We start from the raw sequence: 23,778 nt of genomic DNA on the forward strand, positions 1-23,778 counted from the left end.
GGGACACTGGCACCAGTTCTGGGGCAGGAAGGAGCTGTACCGATGGGACGGGCGCCACCTGAATCGGGATTGGACTCGTGTCCTAGCGGAAAGGGTAAATAGGCAAAGGCTTTGAACTAGTAAGATGGGAGGGGAGGGATCTACAAGGAACATAACCAGCCTAAATATAAACAAAATAGGATAAGAGAGCAAAGGAATTAATAAAGTAAGGGAGAACATTGATGGCAAGTGAATAAAGAGAGTTAAAGAACAGGAGTCTAAAAGATGATTAAACATAAAGTGAGAGGAAGTCCTATTAAAAATTAGTTAAACTGTCAGTTCTACAATGTACACAGTGTCTGCAATAAAACAGGGAACTGGAGGCACTCATGCATGGCGAGGAACCAGACATAATAGGGATTACTGAGACATGGCTACAGAAAAATCAAGACTGGGAATTAAACATTGCAGGGTATAACATATTTAGAAAAGATAGAAAGGGAAAAAGGGGGAGATGGAGTAGCTGTACTTATTGGGATAACATAATGGCAGTAGAAAAAATTGATGCAGCTATCAGCAAGACAAAAATAGAATCCACATGGATAGAGATAAAAGATAATAAAGGATCATTCACACTCATAGATGTAGTCTACAGACCACCTGATAGTCTTCGCCTTCATCTTCTTCTCAGGTGGTCCCTCGAACCGAGGATGACTTGCTTCCACGCCAAAAAGGGATGAGTTCAATGAGTTCACAGGTATATCAATGAAGGACCTAATATTCCAGGTCCCAAACTGCAAATTGAAGGGCTTGACAGAGCAAGGTCTTGGTCCAGTGGCAAGGATTAACCAAGGCAACTGGAGACCAGCTCTGTTGCACGGACCTAGTGCGCACACATATAGCAGTGTGGGCTGGTCCGTGGTGCCACTGGGCCTTCACCTCTTCTGGGTCCCGAATGCACACCTCTCCTGGGCCCCGATCACATTTGTATAGTGCCTTTAACATAGTAAAACATCCCAAAGCGCTTCACAGGAGAATTTTAAGACAAAAAATTTGACACTGAGCCTCAAAAGGAGAAATTAAGGCAGATGATCAAAAGGGAGGTGGAGGAAGAAATAGATAGATAAATTGCGGAAATGAGTAAAAAATATAGAATAATAATCATGGGGGATTTCAACCACCCTGATATTAATTGAACAGAAGAGGTAGGTAAAGGGGTTAAAGGAATGGAGTCTTACAATGTGTACAGGACTTCTTTCTAATCAGTATGCAAAAAGCCCAACAAGGGAGGATTCACTATTGGATATAGTAATGGGGAATGAACCAGAGCAGATCAGAGAAGTAAAAGTAGGGGAACATCTAGGTAATAGTGACCATAATATGATATGCTTTAAGATGATAATTGAGAAGGACATAAGTATGATGAAAACCAAGGCAATAGATTGATTTTGAGGGGATGAGAATAGAACTTGGGGAAATAAAATGGGCAATAATATTCACAAAAAACGATGTAGAACAGCACTGGGAAACATTTTAAATGGTGTTCAAAAGAGTACAGGAACAATATACAGGCAACTCTCGATTATCCGGGTCCCTCGGGGATTGGGCTGCAGAGCGACTTGGATAGGTTAGGTGAGTGGGCAAATGCATGGCAGATGAAGTATAATGTGGATAAATGTGAGGTTATCCACTTTGGTGGTAAAAACAGAGAGACAGACTATTATCTGAATGGTGACAGATTAGGAAAAGGGGAGGTGCAAAGAGACCTGGGTGTCATGGTACATCAGTCATTGAAGGTTGGCATGCAGGTGCAGCAGGCGGTTAAGAAAGCAAATGGCATGTTGGCCTTCATAGCAAGGGGATTTGAGTACAGGGGCAGGGAGGTGTTGCTACAGTTGTACAGGGCATTGGTGAGGCCACACCTGGAGTATTGTGTACAGTTTTGGTCTCCTAACCTGAGGAAGGACATTCTTGCTATTGAGGGAGTGCAGCGAAGGTTCACCAGACTGATTCCCGGGATGGCGGGACTGACCTATCAAGAAAGACTGGATCAACTGGGCTTGTATTCACTGGAGTTCAGAAGAATGAGAGGGGACCTCATAGAAACATATAAAATTCTGACGGGGTTAGACAGGTTAGATGCAGGAAGAATGTTCCCAATGTTGGGGAAGTCCAGAACCAGGGGTCACAGTCTAAGGATAAGGGGTAAGCCATTTAGGACCGAGATGCGGAGGAACTTCTTCACCCAGAGAGTGGTGAACCTGTGGAATTCTCTACCACAGAAAGTTGTTGAGGCCAATTCACTAAATATATTCAAAAAGGAGTTAGATGAGGTCCTTACTGCTAGGGGGAATCAAGGGGTATGGCGAGAAAGCAGGAATGGGGTACTGAAGTTGAATGTTCAGCCATGAACTCATTGAATGGCGGTGCAGGCTAGAAGGGCCGAATGGCCTACTCCTGCACCTATTTTCTATGTTTCTATGTTTCTATGCCGGGTAAACGATTTCTCCATTGGAGTGATTGACATTATCAATCGCGGGTTGAAAGGATTTTGAACGCACCGGCCGATGCCTTCCCCGGCCGAAAGGATTCCGAATGCACCGGCCCGATGCCTTCCCGAGCCAAAAGGACTCCGAACGCACTGGCCCGATGCCTCCCCGGGTCGAAAGGACTCTGAACGCACCGGTCCAATGCCTTCCTGGGCCGAAATTTTAAATCCCGTCATAATGGTTTTCCATTGGATCTGTGTGCGGATAATTGAGAGTTGCCTGTATTCCAATAAAATGAAAGAACAAATTAATCACTAATGAGACTCCATGGATGAATAAAAGCATGGGAACAAAGGGTAAGAAATGAGGCATATATTAAGTACATAGACAGTAGAGGAGTGCATGATAAGGGAGAATATGAAAAGATTCTGAGATAAGTAAAAAAAAAACAATTAGGAAGGCAAAGATGAACTATGAAATTAAATTATCAAATGATCAAAGTAGTAAAATATTTTACAGGTACATCAATAAAAAAGAAAGATTAGGATGGGAATAGGGCCATTAAGGGACAGGCAGGATAATAGCACAAGTGACGATAGAGAGATGGAAGAAATATGAAATAAATATTTTGCTTCAGTATTTACCAGGGAGATAGAACAGGTGGACATGACATTGGATGATGAGATTAGTAATGAGATAAGTATATTTAAAATAAAAAGAGGGGATATATTAAATAAACTAATCAAACTCAAGCAGGATAAAACCCCTGGTCCGGATGGATTGCATCCACGCATTTTAAAAGAATCTGGGGAAGAGATAGCAGAGGCATTACTACACATATTTAATAATTCATTAGAAAAAGGTGTAGTGCCAGAGGACTGGAGGATAGCTAACGTAATACCTATATTTAAGAAGGGGGATAGAACATGTCCAGAGAATTATCTAGTTAGCTTAACATCGGTGGTAGGAAAAAATTGGAATCCCTACTAAAGGAGAAAATAGAAGAACATCTAGAAACCAAAAATATAATAACGAATAGTCAGCATGGATTTCAAAAGTGAAAGTCTTGCTTGACCAACTCATTGAATTTTTTGAAGAGGTAACAAAGAGAGTAGACAATGGTAATGCAGTAGATATAATTTATCTAGATTTTCAAAAGGCCTTTGATTGACTGATGGACAAGTAGCAGAATGGATAGTTAGCTGGCTTCAAGACAGAAAGCAGAGAGTACGGGTAAAGGGCAGAAGGTGGGTCGTGGTGTTCCACAAGGATCAGTACTGGGACCACTGTTGTTCACAATTTATATTAACGATTTAGACTTTGGAATCAAAAAGCACAATTTCTAAATTTGCGGATGATACCAAATTGGGGGCGAGTCAATACTGAGGAGGACTGCAACAAATTACTGAGGACATTAATAAATCTGTAGAATGGGCATATAATTGGCAAATGAAGTTCAACACAGATAAATGTGAGGTATTTTGGTAGAAAGAATATGGAGGTCACTTATTATTGGGAGGGTGTGAGTCTGGGTGGAGTAGAGGAACAAAGGGATCTCGGAGTACAAACACACAAATCACTAAAAGTTGCGACACAGGTTAACAAGGCCATAAAAAAAGCAAACCAAGCACTAGGGTTTATTTCTAGCGGTATAGAATTGAAAAGTAGGGAAGTTATGCTAAACCTGTATTGAACCTTGGTTAGACCACACTTGGAGTACTGCGTACAGTTCTGGTCACCCTATTATAAAAGGGATATAGAGGCACTGGAGAGGGTGCAGAAAAGATTTACAAGGATGATACCAGAAATGCGAGGGTATACATATCAGGAAAGGATGAACAGGCTGGGTCGCTTTTCTCTTGAAAAAATAAGGCTGAGGGATGACCTAATAGAGATCTTAAAATTATGTAAGGTTTTGATAGAGTGGATACAGAGAGAATGTTTCCACTTGTGGGGAAGAGCATAACTAGAGACCATCAATATAAGATAGTCACCAAGAAATCCAATCGGGAATTCAGAAGAAACTTCCTTACCCGGAGAGTGGTGAGAATGTGGAACACGCTATTACAGGGAGTGATTGAAGTGAATAGTATAGATGTATTTAAGAGGAGACTAGACAAGCATATGAGGGAGATGGGAATAGAGAATTATGCTGATAGATTTAGATGAGGAAAGATGGGAGGAGGCTGAAATGGAGCATAAACGCCAGCATGGACTGGTTGGGCCGAATGGCCTGCTTCAGTCCTGTATATCCTGTGTAATCTTATGTAAACAACACAAGTTAACTGGTCACTTATCTCACTGCAGATTGTTTACAAATTGGCTGCACGTTTGCCTACATAACTACAGTGACTACACTTCAAACATAATTCATTGGATGTGGGATGTGGACATGAATGATGTGGAGTTATTTCTTATATATCTGAACTGTCTTCTGAGAGAGCAGCATGATACATGATTGGACTCAATTCTGAAACGAGGAGGAGGGACAGTGTGGAGGTCCCTCATGTTGAGCAACACAACACACTGGAAATAAGCTGGAAGACATTGAGCAGGAGCAACTAAGGTGAAGTTATGTGATTTAATCAGTCACTAAAAATGAACTCAGAAGGGAAAATCAAACCAGAAAACGTTACCAAAAGTGAAAAAAAAAGAAATTGATGTCTGTGCCAACACTATCAATCCTGTAGGTCAATAATTATTCAGAGATTTAGTTCAGGTTTGTCCATTTTTACTGAAGAAAACTCCAAAACATCCACTGAGCCTGTACATACACAAATGTCCACTGAACATTTATACACATACACAACTTCTTCAATCCTTTATACAGGTGTATAATGGAACAATCTCTGGCACAGAATCCAACTGTAGTTTGCAACTTGCAAGAAAATCTGTCTCTGCTCGAATCTTACTCAGCACAGAAGGAGGCCATTCGGCCCATCGTACCTGTGCCGGCTCTATGAAACAACTGTCTAATTAGGCCCACTGCCCTGCTCTTTCCCCATAGACCTGCAATGTTTCTCCTTTTCAAGTATTTATCTAATTCCCCTTTGAAAGTTACTATTGAATCTGCATCCACCAACCTTTCGGGCAGTACCTTCCACATCATAACCACTCACTATGTAAAAAAAAATTCTCATCTCCCTTCTGTTTCTTTTGCCAACTATCCTCTGGTTTACGACCCACCCGCCTCTCCTCATTCTTCCTTCCAAAGAATCATAGAATAAAATCATAGCAGGGGAGACCATTCGGCATATTGTGCATGCGCTGGCTCTCTGACAATAACTCATCACTTAGTCCCATTCCCCTGCCCTTTTCATTCTTTCTTTTTCAAATATGTATCCACTTCCCTTCTGAAAGCAATTATGGATTCCGCTTGTACCACTGTTTATGGTAGGGCATTCTATATCCGAAAGCATTTTACATAATAATTTAAAAATTCTCTTAACCTGTCTCTTTGTTCTTTTGGTAATAATTGTAAATTTATATTCTTTAGTTACCGACTCATCAACCAGTGATAAAACTCCTCATAATTCAGAACACTTGTGTTCTCCTCTTTGTATTTTATAGTCTCTTGAACACTCTTAGTTCAACTTAACTCTATTTATTTGGAAGATCTCAAACAGCCATGTGGAACTTGAAGATGCGTTCCTTCACAGACCCTCTCTCTCAATACAACTCCGTATATCTCCAAGCTAGAGGGCACTATACATTATATCAATTTTTTTCTTCTTTTATTTCCTTATCAGTAGGTAACCTTTGACATTGTTGCCAAATTAAGGTAATTTGAGAGTTAAGTCATGGCAGGAGAGCCCAGAACCGTGTCATGCTCCTCCTGTGCTATATGGGAAATCAGGGACGCTCCCAGTCTCCCTGATGACTTTTTGTGCAGGAAGTGTATCCAGCTGCAGTTCCTGACAGACCGCATTACGGCACCGGAGCTGCACATGGGTTCACTCTGGAGCATCCGCGATGCTGAGGATGTCATGAATAGCATGATTAGTGAGTTGGTCACACCGCAGGTAAAGGGGACTGAGGGTCGAGTGAGAAGGAGGAACTGAAGGAAATCCTTATTAGTCAGGAAATTGTGTTCGGGAAATTGATGGGATTGAAGGCCGATAAATCCCCAGGGCCTGATAGTCTGCATTCCAGAGTATTTAAGGAAGTGACCCTAGAAATAGTGGATGCATTGGTGATCATTTTCCAACAGTCTATCGACTCTGGATCAGTTCCTATGGACTGGAGGGTAGCTAATGTAACACCACTTTTTTTAAAAAGAGGGAGGGAGAATACAGGGAATTATAGACTGGTTAGCCTGACATCAGTTGTGGGGAAAATGTTGGGGAATCAATTATTAAAGATGAAATAGCAGCGCATTTGGAAAGCAGTGACAGAATCGGTCCAAGTCAGCATGGATTTATGAAAGGGAAATCATGCTTGACAAATCTTATGGAATTTTTTGAGGATGTAACTAGTAGAGTGGACAGGGGAGAACCAGTGGATGTGGTGTATTTGGACTTTCAAAAGGCTTTTGACAAAGTCCCACACAAGAGATTGGTGTGCAAAACTAAAGCACAAGGTATTGGGGGTAATATACTGACCCCCATGGATAGAGAACTGGTTGGCAGACAGGAAGCAGAGAGTCAGGATAAACGGGTCCTTTTCAGAGTGGCAGGCAGTGACTAATGGGGTGCCACAGGGCTCAGTGCTGGGACCCCAGCTATTTACAATATACATCAATGATTTAAATGAAGGAATTGGGTGTAATATCTCCAAGTTTGCAGATGACACTAAGCTGGGTGGCAGTGTGAGCTGTGAGGAGGATGCTAAGAGGCTGCAGGGTGACTTGGACAAGTTTGGTGAGTGGGCAAATGCATGGCAGATGCAGTATAATGTGGATAAATGTGAGGTTATCCACTTTGGTGGCAAAAACATGAAGGCAGAATATTATCTGAATGGCAGCAGATTAGAAAAGGTGAGGTGCAACGAGACCTGGGTGTCATGGTTCATCAGTCATTGAAGGTTGGCATGCAGGTACAGCAGGCGGTGAAGAAGGCAAAGCTAGGGGATTTGAGTAGAGGAGCAGGGAGGTCTTGCTGCAGTTGTACAGGGCCTTGGTAAGGCCTCACCTGGAATATTGTGTTCAGTTTTGGTCTCCTAATCTGAGGAAGGACGTTCTTGCTTTTGAGGGAGTGCAGCGAAGGTTCACTAGACTGATTCCCGGGATGGCAGGACTAACATATGAGGAGAGACTGGATCAACTGGGCCTTTATTCACTGGAGTTTAGAAGAATGAGAGGGGATCTCATAGAAACATATAAAATTCTGATGGGACTGGACAGGTTAGATGTAGGAAGAATGTTCCCGATGTTGGGGAAGTCCAGAACCAGGGGTCACTGTCTAAGGTTAAGGGGTAAGCCATTTAGGACCGAGATGAGCAGAAACTTCTTCACTCAGAGAGTTGTTAACTTGTGGAATTCTCTACCGCAGAGAGTTGTTGATGCCAGTTCATTAGATATATTCAAGAGGGAGTTAGATATGGCCCTTACGGCTAAAGGGATCAAGGGGTATGGAGAGAAAGCAGGAAAGGGATACTGAGGTGAATGATCAACCATGATCTTATTGATCAGGCTCGAAGGGCTGAATGGCCTACTCCTGCACCTATTTTCTATGTTTCTATGATACCTCCTAGCTAGAGGGCGCTATACATTCTCGTTATACTTTTCCTTTCATATGAATCAAAACCGAATTAAAGTTAGCTTCAATATAAACTGGTAGTTAATTTCTTATGAATACATGTATAAAACAGTACAAGTTTAACAAACAATAACAAAATTCTTGTTTTATTACTTCTTTATCCAAATGTCCAGTGTCCATGATTCCTTATTTCTGTACACAGTGTTCCAGGTATTTTGCTGTTGTGCGGATTCTGTTGCTTCACCTCAAACTGGTTGTTTCAGTGATGTTCTGTGCACTGATCACTTTAGTCCCTTTATCAGTGCTCTGAGGTGAAATATCAGGCAACATATCCCTGTTTTCACATATTCTCGTTGAAGTGCTTGTTCGCATGTTAGTTGGCTGTGTAGTCAGTGGATCGTGTGTGGGTGTCATTGAGATCTCTGGAGTTTCGATGAATGTCTCAGCGCTCTTTCTCAAATGTTTTCTATTTCTGTGATACTCACGGCCATCTTCAGAAATGACCTGATAGGAACGAATGACGACTTCTTTCTGAATGTGAGCTTTTTGCCACTCTTTCTCACGTTTGTTTGAGTCTCAATGTTTCTCCTTCCTGCAGTGTAGGAAGTGCTGTAGCACCTCTGCTGTAGTAGTGTGCTTGTTTGGCATGTTTGATGATGATGTGTATGATTCTTGGTTTGAGTAGTTCATTTGCGATTGGGATGTTTGTCTTTGTGTGACGACCGAGCTGGCGTTGTGCTGGCGAACTATCAAGGCCTTCAGTTGGTGTGTTTCGCCAGATGAGATGGTTCACGTAGAAGTCACCACAGTCTTTCTTTGTTTTCTTGATTAACCGCTTTGCAAGCTTAACCGCGTTCTCAACCTTTCCGTTGCTTTGTGGATATTCTGGTGAGCTTGTTGCATGATCGAATCCATATTCTGTGGCAAATATAGTGAACTGTTGTGAGTTGAAGGGAGGGTCCATTGTCGGATTGAACCTTGTCTGGAATACCGTGGTTAGAGAAGTGTTTCTTGAGATGACAGTGGCATCTTTCTTTCCATGCAGATTGTCTATTTTGAAATAGTCCACATAGTAGTCCACTGTGCATAAGTAGTCTTTGCCATCGAGTGTTAATATGTCACAACAATCTTTTCCCTCGGTTGCTGAGGGAGGTCATGACTTAACAATGGTTTTTTTTTGGCTCGATTGATGGGTGTTACATGTTTCACACTTTGAAATAATGGGCTAGAACCTCCACTTTTTTTGCATGCTTAATGCCCATTTTACCGCTGAGATGATGTATAACGCCCATATATCGCCCATTTTGACACAAAATGGAAATTGACAGGCATTTTTAGGAAACTTATCGCCGAGTGTTACTTTCCCTGTGTACTTAACGCCGGGAAAAAATATTACCACCCGCCCACTTTTTTGGGGGGAATCATCAGAATGGGCAAAATCAACTCCCATAATATTGGCCAGCGTTAATTTCCGCACATTTAACGCTGAGATTCGATAATACCGTCTGCCCACTTTATTTTGTTGTGAAGAGCATATTTACCGAAACTAGCGGCCAGCGTCAATTTCACCACCTCGCACACATATCGCCCAAAATATTGCTCGCCCAAAAAAATGCCCAGAAAAAGTGGAACTAACTGGAGCGAATCACAGCATTATGGACCCCATGTTCTAGATTTTATGTTGCATCCTTTAAAAGGCTGCTGTGCTTCAACCTCGGGGGAGTTCGGATGTACTCTGCAGGTCGTTGGAGTTGATGTGAACATCTCTACAAACATCTTGACCATACTGTGACCGATTAGAATTGAATGGATGTCTTCGTCGGGACATTCCTTGTTTGTGGCCAATCAATGGAAAACAGAGAGCTACTGCAATGGGGCCTGTCCTTTCTCACCCTCACTTGGTGACCAATTACATGCAGCAGACTCGAGATTGCCGAAGGCACACTCCAGTGCATTATGTGCCCAATATAAGATGTTACAGATTGATGAGGAGGACCAGACATTACATCCCCCGCAGGTACATGGAGAAGCATTCTGACCTCGACTTGCCCGACACCACCTGCCTTCGGAGACTGCGCTTCCATAAAGCGGTTATCACCAGCTGATAAGGGCAGATCTTCAGCCTGCCAACACCAGGTCAAAGTCACCGTGGCACTGTCGTTCTATGCCTTGGGTTCTTTTCAGGCCAAGCTGGAGACATTTGCGGACTTTCTCAGTATGCCACACATCGCTACATTTGACAGGTCACTGAAGCCCTCTACGCACGCAGGAGGGACTTGATCAGCTTCCCTATGACCAGGTAGGCACGGAGTGAGAGGGCTCTAGGATTCTCCAGAATTGCAAACTTCCCCAAGGTGCAGGGAGCAATAGACTGTACGCATATCGTGATGTGGGCACCTTATCAGGAAGCTGAGGTTTTCAGGAACCGCAAGGGATTCCACTCCCTGAATGTCCAACTGGTTGTCAACCACCAGCAAATTATAATGGCAGTGAATGTTAAATTTCCGGGCAGCATCCATGATGCTTACATCTTGAGTGAGAGCACTGTATCTGACTTGTTTAACAATCAGCCACAAGGTAAATGGTGACAAAGGATATGGCCTCGCCACCTGGCTGATGACCCTTCTGCATGACAAACACACCGAAGCCGAGAGGTGATACAACGAGAGCTGCAGAGCAACTTGCAATATTGTAGAGAAAACCATAGGAGTGCTGAAGCAGCGCTTTAGATGCCTGGATCACTCAGGAAGCGAGCTCCAATACCATCCTGAGCAGGTAGCTCAATTCGTGGTGGCGTGCTCCATGCTGCACAACTTGGCTATCAGGAGGGGACAAGAATTGCCTCATGAGTCTGACAGTCCACCTCACCAGAGAGAGGAAGAGGACAACGAGAAGGCGGACGCTGACCTCGGCCCAGACAATCAGGCTGACGCTGAAGCCATGCCCCCATCCCCCTGTAGACTGCATGAAAGGGCCCATGGTGGCATGATAGCTGCAAGAGCCTTACGTCAGGAACTCATCAATGATCGCTTTGCCTGAAAGAACGTTGGTGTTATTAACAAGGCTGACACACTGCTGGGTATGCAGGTCATACATCAATGGTGGGCATCACATTGGTGACAGTTAAAGTTTAAGTTGATTGAAGTTAAGTGTAATTATACCGTTTGATGTTAAGGAATCACCTTAATGTAATGGTGCAGCTATCTGAGACAATGCGCTACAAGGTTTTGTTAAATAAAAAACATTTAAAACGAACATTAGTCTGAAATCATCAGTATCTCTGTGCAAACCAACCCTTCGTCCCACCCCCCGCTTCTGCTTCCCAACTCCACCCCTTCCCCTTCCCCTCCTGACTCCAAGCCGTCTGGCCAAGGAGCTCATCAGGCAATGCTTCATTGGGGCAGGGGCAGGGGTGGGGGGGGCGGTGATGGCCGAAACGTTGCTTGGACAGATACGGTAGAGGACGGTCCCGAGGTGGGAATGTGTTCCAAGCCAGAAGCAAGATGTTGTTGCTGGCTCTCATGTGCGGCAGTCAGAGAGGCGGGAGTTCGGGGACGTCGGAGAGGCCTATAAAGGCCCAGCGGCAGTCGAGAGGCAGCGGCAGTCGGAGAGGCGGGAGTTTGGGGATGTCGGAGAGGCCTATAAAGGCCCAGCGGCAGTCGAGTCGAGAAGCGGCGGCAGTCAGAGAGGCGGGAGTTGGGGGACGTCGGAGCGGCCTATAAAGGCCAGCTGGTGCAGCTGCAGCATGGAGAGAAGGCAAAAAGGTAGAAAGAAATCGAAAGGTGACGTCACAGCCAAGGGGGTAAGTGATTGGTGAGTAGTTTTTCTTTTTCTTTATCAGTAAGTAACCTTTTAGCATTGTTTTTGCCAAACTAAGTTAATCTAGGGGTTAAGTCATGGCATGAGAGCTCGGACACATGTTATGCACCTTCTGTAATATGTGGGAAGTCAGGGACGCTTCCAGTGCCACGTGCTAGTCAAAGTAGGAATCGCGGGATAGCTCAGATGAATACGTGGCTTGAGCAGAAGGGAGGGATTCAAATTCCTGAGACATTGGAACCGATTCTGGGGGAGGTGGGACCAGTACAAACTGGATGGTCTGCACCTGGGCAGGACCTGAACCAATGTCTTAGGGGGAGTGTTTGCTCGTGCTGTTGGGGAGGAGTTAAACTAATATGGCAGGGGGATGGGAATCTATGCAGGGAGATAGAAGGAAGTAGAATGGGGGCAGAAGCAAAAGGTAGAAAGAAGAAAAGTAAAAGTGGAGGGCAGAGAAACCCAAGGCAAAAAGCAAAAAGAGCTACATTACAGCAAAATACTAAAGGGGCAAAGTGTGTAAGAAAGACAAGCCTGAAAGCTCTGTGCCTCAATGCGAGGAGTATTCGCAATAAGGTGGATGAATTAACTGCGCAGATAGCAGTTAACGGATATGATGTGATTGTCATCACGGAGACATGGCTCCAGTGTGACCAAGGCTGGGAACTCAACATCCAGGGGTATTCAACATTTAAGAAGTATACACAGAAAGGAAAAGGAGGTGGGGTGGCGTTGCTGGTTAAAGAGGAAATTAATGCAATAGTAAGGAAGGACATTAGCTTGGATGATGTGGAATCTGTATGGGTGGAGCGACAGAATACCAAAGGGCAGAAAACGCTAGTGGGAGTTGTGTACAGACCACCAATCAGTAGTAATGAGGATCGGAACAGCATCAAACAAGAAATTAGGGATGCGTGCAATAAAGGTACAGCAGTTATCATGGCCGACTTTAATCTGCATATTGAGTGGGCTAACTAAACTGGTAGCAATGTGGTGGAGGAGGATTTCCTGGAGTGTATTAGGGATGGCTTTCCAGACCAATATATCGAGGAACCAACTAGAGAGCTGGCCTTCTAGACTGGGTGATGTGTAATGAGAAAGGACTAATTATCAATCTTGTTGTGCGAGGCCCCTTGGGGAAGAGTGACCATAATATGGTAGAATTCTTTATTAAGATGGAGAGTGACACAGTTAATTCAGAGACTAGGGTCCTGAACTTGGGGAAAGGTAACTTCAATGGTATGAGATGTGAATTGGCTAGAATAGACTGGCGAGTAATACTTAGAGTTGACGGTGGATAGGCAATGGCACACATTTAAAGATCACATGGATGAACTTCAACAATTGTACATCCCTGTCTGGAGTAAAAATAAAATGGGGAAGATGGTTCAACCATGGCTAACAAGGGAAATTAAGGATAGTGTTAAATCCAAGGAAGAGGCATAAAATTAACCAGAAAAAGCAGCAAACCTGAAGACTGGGACAATTTTGTAATACAGCAGAGGAGGACAAAGGGTTTAATTAGGAGGGGGGAAATAGAGTGTGAGAGGAAGCTTGCTGGGAACATAAAAACTGACTGCAAAAGCTTCTATAGATATGTGAAGAGAAAAAGATTTGTGAAAACAAACATAGGTCCCTTGCAGTCAGATTCAGGTGAATTTATAATGGGGAACAAAGAAATGGCGGACCAGTTAAACAAATACTTTGGCTCTATTTTCACGAAGGAAGCCACAAATAACCTTCCAGAAATACTAGGGGTCTGAATGTCTAGTGAGAAGGAGGAACTGAAGGATATCCTTATAAAGCGGGAAATTGTGTTCGGGAAATTGAGGGGATTGAAGGCCGATAAATCCCTGGGGCACGATAGAGGACTTAAGGAAGTGGCCATAGAAATAGTAGATGCATTGGTGATCATTTTCCAACAGTCTATCGACTCTGGATCAGTTCCTATGGACTGGAGGGTAGCTAATATAACACCACTGTTTAAAAAAGGAGGGAGAGAGAAAACGGGTAATTATAGACCGGTTAGCCTGACATCAGTAGTGGGGAAAATGTTGGAATCAATCATTAAGGATGAAATAGCAGCGCATTTGGAAAGCAGTGACAGGATCGGTCCAAGTCAGCATGGATTTATGAAAGGGAAATCATGCTTGACAAATCTTATGGAATTTTTGGAGGATGTAACTCGTAGAGTGGACAAGGAAGAACCAGTGGATGTGGTGTATTTGGACTTTCAAAAGGCTTTTGATAAGGTCCCACACAAGAGATTGGTGTGCAAAATCAAAGCACATGGTATTGGGGGTAATGTACTGACGTGGATAGAGAACTGGTTGGCAGACAGGAAGCAGAGAGTCGGGATAAACGGGTCCTTTTCAGAATGGCAGGCAGTGACTAGTGGAGTGCCGCAGGGCTCAGTGCTGGGACCCTAGCTCTTTACAATATACATTAATGATTTAGATGAAGGAATTGAGTGTAATATCTCCAAGTTTGCAGATGACACTAAACTGGGTGGCAGTATGAGCTGTGAGGAGGACGCTAAAAGGCTGCAGGGTGAATTGGACAGGTTAGGTGAGTGGGCAAATGCTTGGTAGGTGCAGTATAATGTGGATAAATGTGAGGTTATCCATTTTGGGGGCAAAAACACGAAGGCAGAATATTATCTGAATGGCGGCAGATTAGGAAAGGGGGAGGTGCAACGAGACCTGGGTGTCATGGTTCATCAGTCATTGAAAGTTGGCATGCAGGTACAGCAGGTGGTGAAGAAGGCAAATGGTATGTTGGCCTTCATAGCTAGGGGATTTGAGTATAGGAGCAGGGAGGTCTTACTGCAGTTGTACAGGGCCTTGGTGAGGCCTCACCTGGAATATTGTGTTCAGTTTTGGTCTCCTAATCTGAGGAAGGACCTTCTTGCTATTGAGGGAGTGTAGTGAAGGTTCACCAGACTGATTCCCGGGATGGCGGGACTGACATATGAGGAGAGATTGGATCAACTGGGCCTTTATTCACTGGAGTTTAGAAGGATGAGAGGGGATCTCATAAAAACTTATAAGATTCTGACGGGACTGGACAGGTTAGATGCAGGAAGAATATTCCCGATGATGGGGAAGTCCAGAACCAGGGGACATAGTCTTAGGATAAGGGGTAAGCCATTTCGGACTGAGATGAGGAGGAACTTCTTCACTCAGAGAGTTGTTAACCTATGGAATTCCCTATCATAGAGAGTTGTTGATGCTAGTTCATTGGATATATTCAAGAGGGAGTTAGATATGGCCTTTGCGGCTAAAGGGATCAAGGGGTATGGAGAGAAAGCAGGAACGGGGTACTGAAGGAATGATCAGCCATAATCTTATTGAATGGTGGTGCAGGCACGAAGGGCCGGATGGCCTACTCCTGCACCTATTTTCTATGTTTCTATGTTTCTATATCTGTCATATCTGTAATAGTACCTGGGGAATTAACTTATGCCATGCTCTTGTCACCTTTGCAGAAGAAAGTTTCGAAGAATAGAGCAGAACAGAGACGTACTGGGGGAGGGCCGACCGATATCACCCATTGACGGATAAATCTTCTCCCATTTCTAGTCTGCAGCATGTGATTAGTCATCAATACTGGCTGAGAAATTACAGGCCCCATTACTGTTACTAAATGCCCAATTAATATGTATTCAAAATTATTAAATTGTCCTCTAAAAACTCAATAAAAAAATTAAAATTTGCCACAATATGATTAGATGGTTGTCAAGAAATTTTAAAACCACTTTAGAAGCACTCACTAATTACTTCAAAACTCCCATGAACTTGAAGCAGCCTTTTATGAAAAGTCCACCGAATTACAAAATGGTGTCCATACCGTCGGGTTAAGGTCAGGTGAGTGCAGCTTTTTTTGAGCGTCTTTTTGGGCAAGCGATCATTTGGGCGAGATGCCGAAAGTAACGCTCGCCGATATTCAGGGCAGTATTTGGGCGTAAGCTTCCATTATACACAGTGCACTGGGCCGTGCACGAGTGATGACGTCAGAATTTTAAAAAAAATATGGGCGAGCGGTTCAGCTAATTCTCAGCGTTAACTGTATGCTGAAAGTTACGCTGGCAATAAATGGGCGATAATTGGGCGTTAGTTTCCATATTTAATCAAATATGGGCATTAAACTCAATCTCAGTGATTAAATGGGCAGTAACTGGGCGAATGCAATGGAAAGTCTAGCCCTTACAGTTCCAATATTTTGGTCATAGATGCGATCAACGCATTCTAACACCATGTATTTTATAGTCTCTTGAACACTTAGTTCAACTTAACTCTATTTATTTGGGAGATCTCAGACAGCCATGTGGAGCTTAAGATGGTCCTTCATAGACCCTCTCTCTCAATGCAGCTCCCTGTACCTCCTAGCTAGAGGGCGCTATCCATTATATCAATACCTCCTAGCTAGAGGGCGCTATACATTATTTCGTTACACTCTTAACCTTCTTTGCCTGGTGAAAAGAGTCCCAGTTTCTAGAGTCTATCCTCAGAACTAAAGCCTCTCAATCCTGGCATCTTCTTAGTCTTCTTCTTTTGTATGGTAGTAGCAAAGCAAATGAAACGTCAATATCCAAGTTGGATATCCAGGCCAACGTGGATATTTTGTAGGCTGCCTGTGAATTCCCTCTGAGGGCAGTGCTCAATGATGTGCTCCAGGGTCTGATTAAGAGCTCCACAGTCACATGATGGGGATGCTTTAATCTTCCACCCATGGAGAAGGTGGCAGCATTGACCGTGACTGGTTCTGAGGCGGTCGATGGTTGTCCACTGTTTGTGAGGAAGGTTTGATTCTTCAGGTTGTACTGTGGTGTCCTCTATTAGGAATCCATTCCGTATGTCATAGTTCTTCCAAGCATTTCGCCGTCAGTCATCAAGGCTGAGGGGAGATCGCTGAAGGGCTTCGGCGACGGTCCAAAATGGCGTTCTGGATTTGAGACAGGTTGGTGGTAGGTTGTTCAAGTCAGCCTGGATCGGCATGTCTTTGCTGGTGTAATGGTTATATTCTCTGGGAGATTGCATATTCGCAGCGTAGGTGTGGTGGTGGCGATGTTTGCAAGCATGGGGAGCCAAAGTGTTGGTGTCGATAAAAGCATACCGGTGATAATTCTCATTGTAGAATTCAGCTGGACATCAATGGATTTGACATGCAGACTTGATAGCATGAAAAAAAATCCTCTTCGTGAATCTTCTCCATGGCCGTGACATCCTTCCTAAAGCAAGGCTTTAAAACCTGACACGATACTCGAGCTGCAGTCCAACAATTCTTCATTTAGATTTAGCAATACCCTTTCATTTTTGTACTCTATACTCCTATTTTGAAAATTCAGAGTCCCATATGCTTGCTTTTATCGTGTTATCAACTGGCTTTCCCATTTTTAAAGATTTATATATCTGAACCCCTAATTTTCTCCACTGCTTTATTTTTTTTTAAAGTTTTGCCATTTAGTGTATGTCTTCTCCTTATTCATCCTCCTTAAATGTATCATGTTGTATTTCTCCACATTAACTTCCATGTAAATTTATCTGCCTATTTTACTAACCTATGCCGTAACAGTTCAGTTAACCACACTCCCTATTTTGTGTCGTCCGAAAATGTTGATATTGTGTCCCCTACCCAAGTCAAGACGGTTGATATAATAGCAATGATCCCAATATTGATCCCTGGTGACATCACTATTTATGGCCCTCCAGTCTGAAAAACATCATTGTTCTCTGTTCTTTGTCCTTTAATTGGGAAACTTTTAAAAGCCCGCAAAGAACGACTAAAAAATAATAAAGAGAGGGAAGACAGATTATGAAAGTAAACTAGTATAAAATATGAAAACAGATAGTAAGAGTTTCTACAGGTACATGAAAAGGAAAAGAGTGGCTCAAGTAAATGTTGGTCCACGAGAGGATGGAACTGGGGAATTAATAATGGGGAACAGGGAAATGGCAGAGACATTGAACAAATATTTTGTATCAATCTTCATGGTAGAAGACACGAAAAACATCCTAATAGGGGATAATCAAGGGGCTATAGGGAGGGAGGAACTTAATACAATCACTAATGGGACTAAAGGTGGACAAGTCCCCTGCACCTGATGGTTTGCATCCTAGGGTTTTAAACAAAGTGGCTTGAGAGATAGTGGATGCAGTGGTCGCAATCTACCAAAATTCCCTGGATTCTGGGGCGGTCACAGCAGATTGGAAAACTGCAAATGTAACGCCCATATTTAAAAAAGGAGGCAGACAAAAAGAAGGAAACTATAGACCAGTTAGCCTAACATCTGTCATTGGGAAAATACTGTAGTCCATTATTATTACGGATAGTAAAAGCTTTTACAGATATATAAAACGGAAAAGAGAGATTAAAGTAAATGTTGGTCCCTTAGAAGATGAGAAGGGGGATTTAATAATGGGAAATGTGGAAATGGCTAAGACCTTAAACAATTATTTTGCTTCGGTCTTCACAGTGGAAGACACAAAAACCATGCCAAAAATTGCCGGTCACAGGAATGTGGGAAGGGAGGACCTTGAGACAATCACTATCACTAGCGGGGTAGTGCTGGACAGGCTAATGGGACTCGAGGTAGACAAGTCCCCTGGTCCTGATGAAATGCATCCCAGGGTATTAAAAGAGATGGCAGAAGTTATAGCAGATGCATTCGTTATAATCTACCAAAAGTCTCTGGACTCTGGGGAGGTACCAGCGGATTGGAAAGCAGCTAATGTAACGCCTCTGTTTAAAAAAGGGGGCAGACAAAAGGCAGGTAACTATAGGCCGGTTAGTTTAACATTTGTAGTGGGGAAAATGCTTGAAACTATCATTAAGGAAGAAATAGCGGGACATCTGGATAGGAATAGTGCAATCAAGCAGACGCAGCATGGATTCATGAAGGGGAAATCATGTTTAACTAATTTATTGGAATTCATTGAGGATATAACGAGCATGGTGGATAGAGGTGTACCGATGGATGTGGTGTATTTAGATTTTCAAAAGGCATTCGATAAGGTGCCACTCAAAAGGTTACTGCAGAAGATAAGGGTACGCGGTGTCAGAGGAAATGTATTAGCATGGATAGAGAATTGGCTGGCGAACAGAAAGCAGAGAGTCGGGATAAATGGGTCCTTTTCTGGTTGGAAATCGGTGGTTAGCGGTGTGCCACAGGAATCGGTGCTGGGACCACAACTGTTTACAATATACATAGATGACCTGGAAGAGGGGACAGAGTGTAGTGTAACAAAATTTGCAGATGACACAAAGATTAGTGGGAAAGCGGGTTGTGTAGAGGACACAGAAAGGCTGCAAAGAGATTTAGATAGGTTAAGCGAATGAGCTAAGGTTTGGCAGATGGAATACAATGTCAGAAAGTGTGAGGTCATCCACTTGGGAAAAAAAACAGTAAAAGGGAATATTATTTGAATGGGGAGAAATTACAACATGCTGCGGTGTAGAGGGACCTGGGGGTCCTTGTGCATGAATCCCAAAAAGTTAGTTTGCAAGTGCAGCAGGTAATCAGGAAGGCAAATGGAATGTTGGCCTTCATTGCGAGAGGGATGGAGTACAAAAGCAGGGAGTTCCTTCTGCAACTGGATAGGGTATTGGTGAGGCCGCACCTGGAGTACTGCGTGCAGTTTTGGTCACCTTACTTAAGGAAGGATATACTAGCTTTGAAGGGGGTACAGAGACGATTCACGAGGCTGATTCCGGAGATGAGGGGGTTACCTTATGATGATAGATTGAGTAGACTGAGTCTTTACTCGTTGGAGTTCAGAAGGATGAGGGGGGATCTTATAGAAACATTTAAAATAATGAAAGGGATAGACAAGATAGAGGCAGAGAGGTTATTTCCACTGGTCGGGGAGACTAGAACTAGGGGGCACAGCCTCAAAATATGGAGGAGCCATATTAAAACCGAGTTGAGAAAGAATTTCTTCTCCCAGAGGGTTGTGAATCTGTGGAATTCTCTGCCCAAGGAAGCAGTTGAGGCTAGCTCATTGAATGTATTCAAGTCACAGATCGATAGATTTTTAACCAATAAGGGAATTAAGGGTTACGGGGAGCGGGTGGGTAAGTGGAGCTGAGTCCACAGCCATGATCTTGTTGAATGGCGGAGCAGGCTCGAGGGTCTAGATGGCCTACTCCTGTTCCTAATTCTTATGTGCTTATGTTCTAAGAAGTAGTAGCAGGACATTTGGAAAAGCAAAATTCAATCAAGCAGAGCCAGCATAGTATTATGAACGAGAAATTAGGTTTAACAAATTTGCTAGAGTTCTTTGCTTCTTTGCGGATGTAACGAGCAGGGTGGATAAACATAGAAACATAGAAAATAGGTGCAGGAGTAGGCCATTCGGCCCTTCTAGTCTGCACCGCCATTCAATGAGTTCATGGCTGAACATGCAACTTCAGTACCCCATTCCTGCTTTCTCACCATACCCCTTGATTCCCCTAGTAATAGAAACATAGAAAGGGGAACCAGTGGTGTGGTGTAATTGGATTTCCAGAAGGCTTTCGATAAGGTGCCACATAAAAGGTTACTGCACAAAATAAATGTTCATGGAGTTGGGGGTAATATATTAGCATGGATAGAGGATTGGCTAACTAACAGAAAACAGAGAGTCGGGATAAATGGGCAATTTTCCAGTTGGCAAACAGTAAGTTTGCCACAGGAATCGCTGGGGCCTCAACAATTTACAATCTATATTAATAACTGGGATTAAGGGACCGAGTGTAATGTGGCCAAGTTTGCTGATGATACAAAGATAGGTGGGAAAGCAAATTGTGAGGACACAAAAAATCTGCAAAGGAATAAAGACAGGCTAAGTGAGTGGGCAAAAATTTGACAGATGAAGTATAATGTGGGAAAATGTGAGGTTATCCACTTTGGCAGAAAAAATTGAAAAGCAAATTATAATTTAAATGGAGAAAAATTGCAAAGTGCTGCAGTACAGAGGGACCTGGGGGTCCTTGTGTATGAAACACAAAAAGTTAGTATGCAGGTACAGCAAGTGATCAGGAAGGCAAATGGAATGTTGGCCTTTATTACAAGGGGGATAAAGTATAAAAGCAGAGAAGTCCTGCTACAACTGTACAGGGTATTGGTAAGGCCACACCTAGAGTACTGTGTACAGTTTTGGTCTCCGTATTTAAGGAAGGATATATTTGCATTGGAGGCTGTTCAGAGAAGGGTCACTTGGTTAATTCCGGTGATGAGGGGGTTGACTTATGAAGATAGGTTGAATAGGTTGGGCCTATACTCATTGCAGTTCAGAAGGAGAGGTGATCTTATCGAAACATATGATAATATTGGAGCTGAAATTGCGGTCGGAGGCTTCCCGCGGGCAATTGCCTTCAACGTGAAACATTTCTACGAATTTACCTGGTGGTCCGGAAGGAGCGTGGGATTCCGGTGGGGAGGCCTTCTCTTCTGGCACTGTGAAGCACGCTCCTGTCCTCGAGGTTCCCACGCAGAAGATGCAGTCACGTGTGACTGCTCAGCCAATCAGGTACACTATTCTCAATTAATAGCAATGGGAACTGCATATCTACGAGTTCTCACAGCTATTAATTGGGAAAAAAAAACAAACACAATACCAAATAAAACATAAAAAACACACCTCACATAATTAAAATTAATTGAAATTAAAGTTAATAAATATCTTAGAGAAAAACAACATTTCCTAGTTTTTAAAAAGTTTGTAGAATTATGGTTTATCATAAATTTAACGTAGTGGGCAGGGTTTTAAAAAATAAAATGTGTATTTTTACTTTTAATGTGTGTTTTAAGACCCTTAAGCCTGTAAAAGTAGGGTATGTGCTTGCTTTTATCAGGTGCAAGAATTTTGAGGACATTTGTGGGCAAGATATGGATAAATACCGCAATCTTGCCCTCGCTCCCGATATGCAGATGATTGACAGATCGGAAAAGTCGGTTTTCAGCACATGCGCATTGTGCGCTGAAAACCGGCTTTTCCGATGCCTTCCCGGGTTCGTAGACACTCCATACGGACCCAGAGAGGCCGGAATTTCTGGACCATTGAGGAGGCTTGACAAGGTGGATGCGGAGAGGATATTTCCACTCAGGGGAAACTAAAATTAGGGGACATAGTCTTAGAATAAAGGGGCCGCCCATTTAAAACTGAGATGAGGAGGAATTTCTTCTCTCAGAGGGTTGTAAATCTATGGAATTCTCTGCCCCAGAGAACTGTGGAGGTTGGGGCATAGAATTTATTTACGGCGGAGATAGACAGATTTTTGAGCGATAAGGGAATGAAGTGTTCTGGGGAGCGGGCAGGGAAGTGGAGCTGATTCCATGATCAGATCAGTCATTATCTCATTAAATGGCGGAGCAGGTTCAAGGGTCCAAGTGGCCTACTCCTGCTCCTAATTATGTTCTTATGTTCTTAACCAACCTCATTCAACCACAGTCCCTTTAAAACTGATATAATTTTATCAACAAACCTCCTCCGCAGAATCTTATCGCATTTGAAAATCTATAAACATCCACTGCATTTCCTTTATCAATATGCTGTGTCAGTTGTGGCTCAGTGGGTAGCACACACACCCTGAGTCAGAGCACATAAATCTAGGTTGACACGCCAGTGCAGTGCTGAGGGAGTGCTGCACTGTCGGAGGTTCTGTCTTTCGGATGAAGCATTAAACTGAGGCCCTATCTGCTCTCTCAAGTGGACGTAAAAGATTCCATGACACTATTTCGAAGAAGAGCAGGGGAGTTATTCCCGGTGTCCTGGCCAATATTTATCCCTCAATCAACATAACAAAAACAGATTATCTGTTCATTATCATATTGCTGTTTGTGGGAGCATGCTGTGTGCAAATTGGCTGCTGCGTTTCCCACACTACAACAATGACCACACTTCAGAAGTACTTCATTGGCTGTAAAGTGCTTTGAGACATCCGGTGGTCATGAAAGGCGCTGTATAAATCCTGGTCTTTCTTTCTTTCTCTTATTTCCTCTTATTAAATTTGTCAGACACAATGGGATATTTACAAACCAATGTTGGCTGTCCATAATGAAGCCAAGTCTTTCCAGGTGAGCAGTAATTTTATCTTGTATTGTGGCCTCTAGGCTCTTATCTACAATCAATTTTAGGTCTCTCATTACATAGTTTATCCCTTTTTGAACAGAGGTGTTGCATGGGCAACTTCCATATCCAAGGTTGTTTGAAAGATTGTGCTCAGAGCCTCTGCTATTTCCTCTCGCTAGGATTCGTATCACCAGGTGTTGTCTACTTTAAGTTGCACTAATCCTTCCTTATTTAGTTGTCTAATTGCTCCATTTCTTTGTCATACCCTTTCATTCCCACAAGTACATTCTTCTGTGAAAACTAAGGCAAAGTATTCATTTATCATCATTCTCCGAAAAAAACTTTCCATGTTCATTTTTAATTGGCTCTTCCTTTTCTTTAACTTTTCATTTTAATCATATGAGGCTGCAGAGCGACTTGGATAGGTTAGGTGAGTGGGCAAATGCATGGCAGATGAAGTATAATGTGGATAAATGTGAGGTTATCCACTTTGGTGGTAAAAACAGAGAGACAGACTATTATCTGAATGGTGACAGATTAGGAAAAGGAGAGGTGCAACGAGACCTGGGTGTCATGGTACATCAGTCATTGAAGATTGGCATGCAGGTACAGCAGGCGGTTAAGAAAGCAAATGGCATGTTGGCCTTCATAGCGAGGGGATTTGAGTACAAGGGCAGGGAGGTGTTGCTACAATTGTACAGGGCCTTGGTGAGGCCACACCTGGAGTATTGTGTACAGTTTTGGTCT

Source organism: Pristiophorus japonicus, chromosome 6 (assembly GCF_044704955.1).
Source record: "Pristiophorus japonicus isolate sPriJap1 chromosome 6, sPriJap1.hap1, whole genome shotgun sequence".
NCBI lineage: Eukaryota > Metazoa > Chordata > Chondrichthyes > Pristiophoridae > Pristiophorus > Pristiophorus japonicus.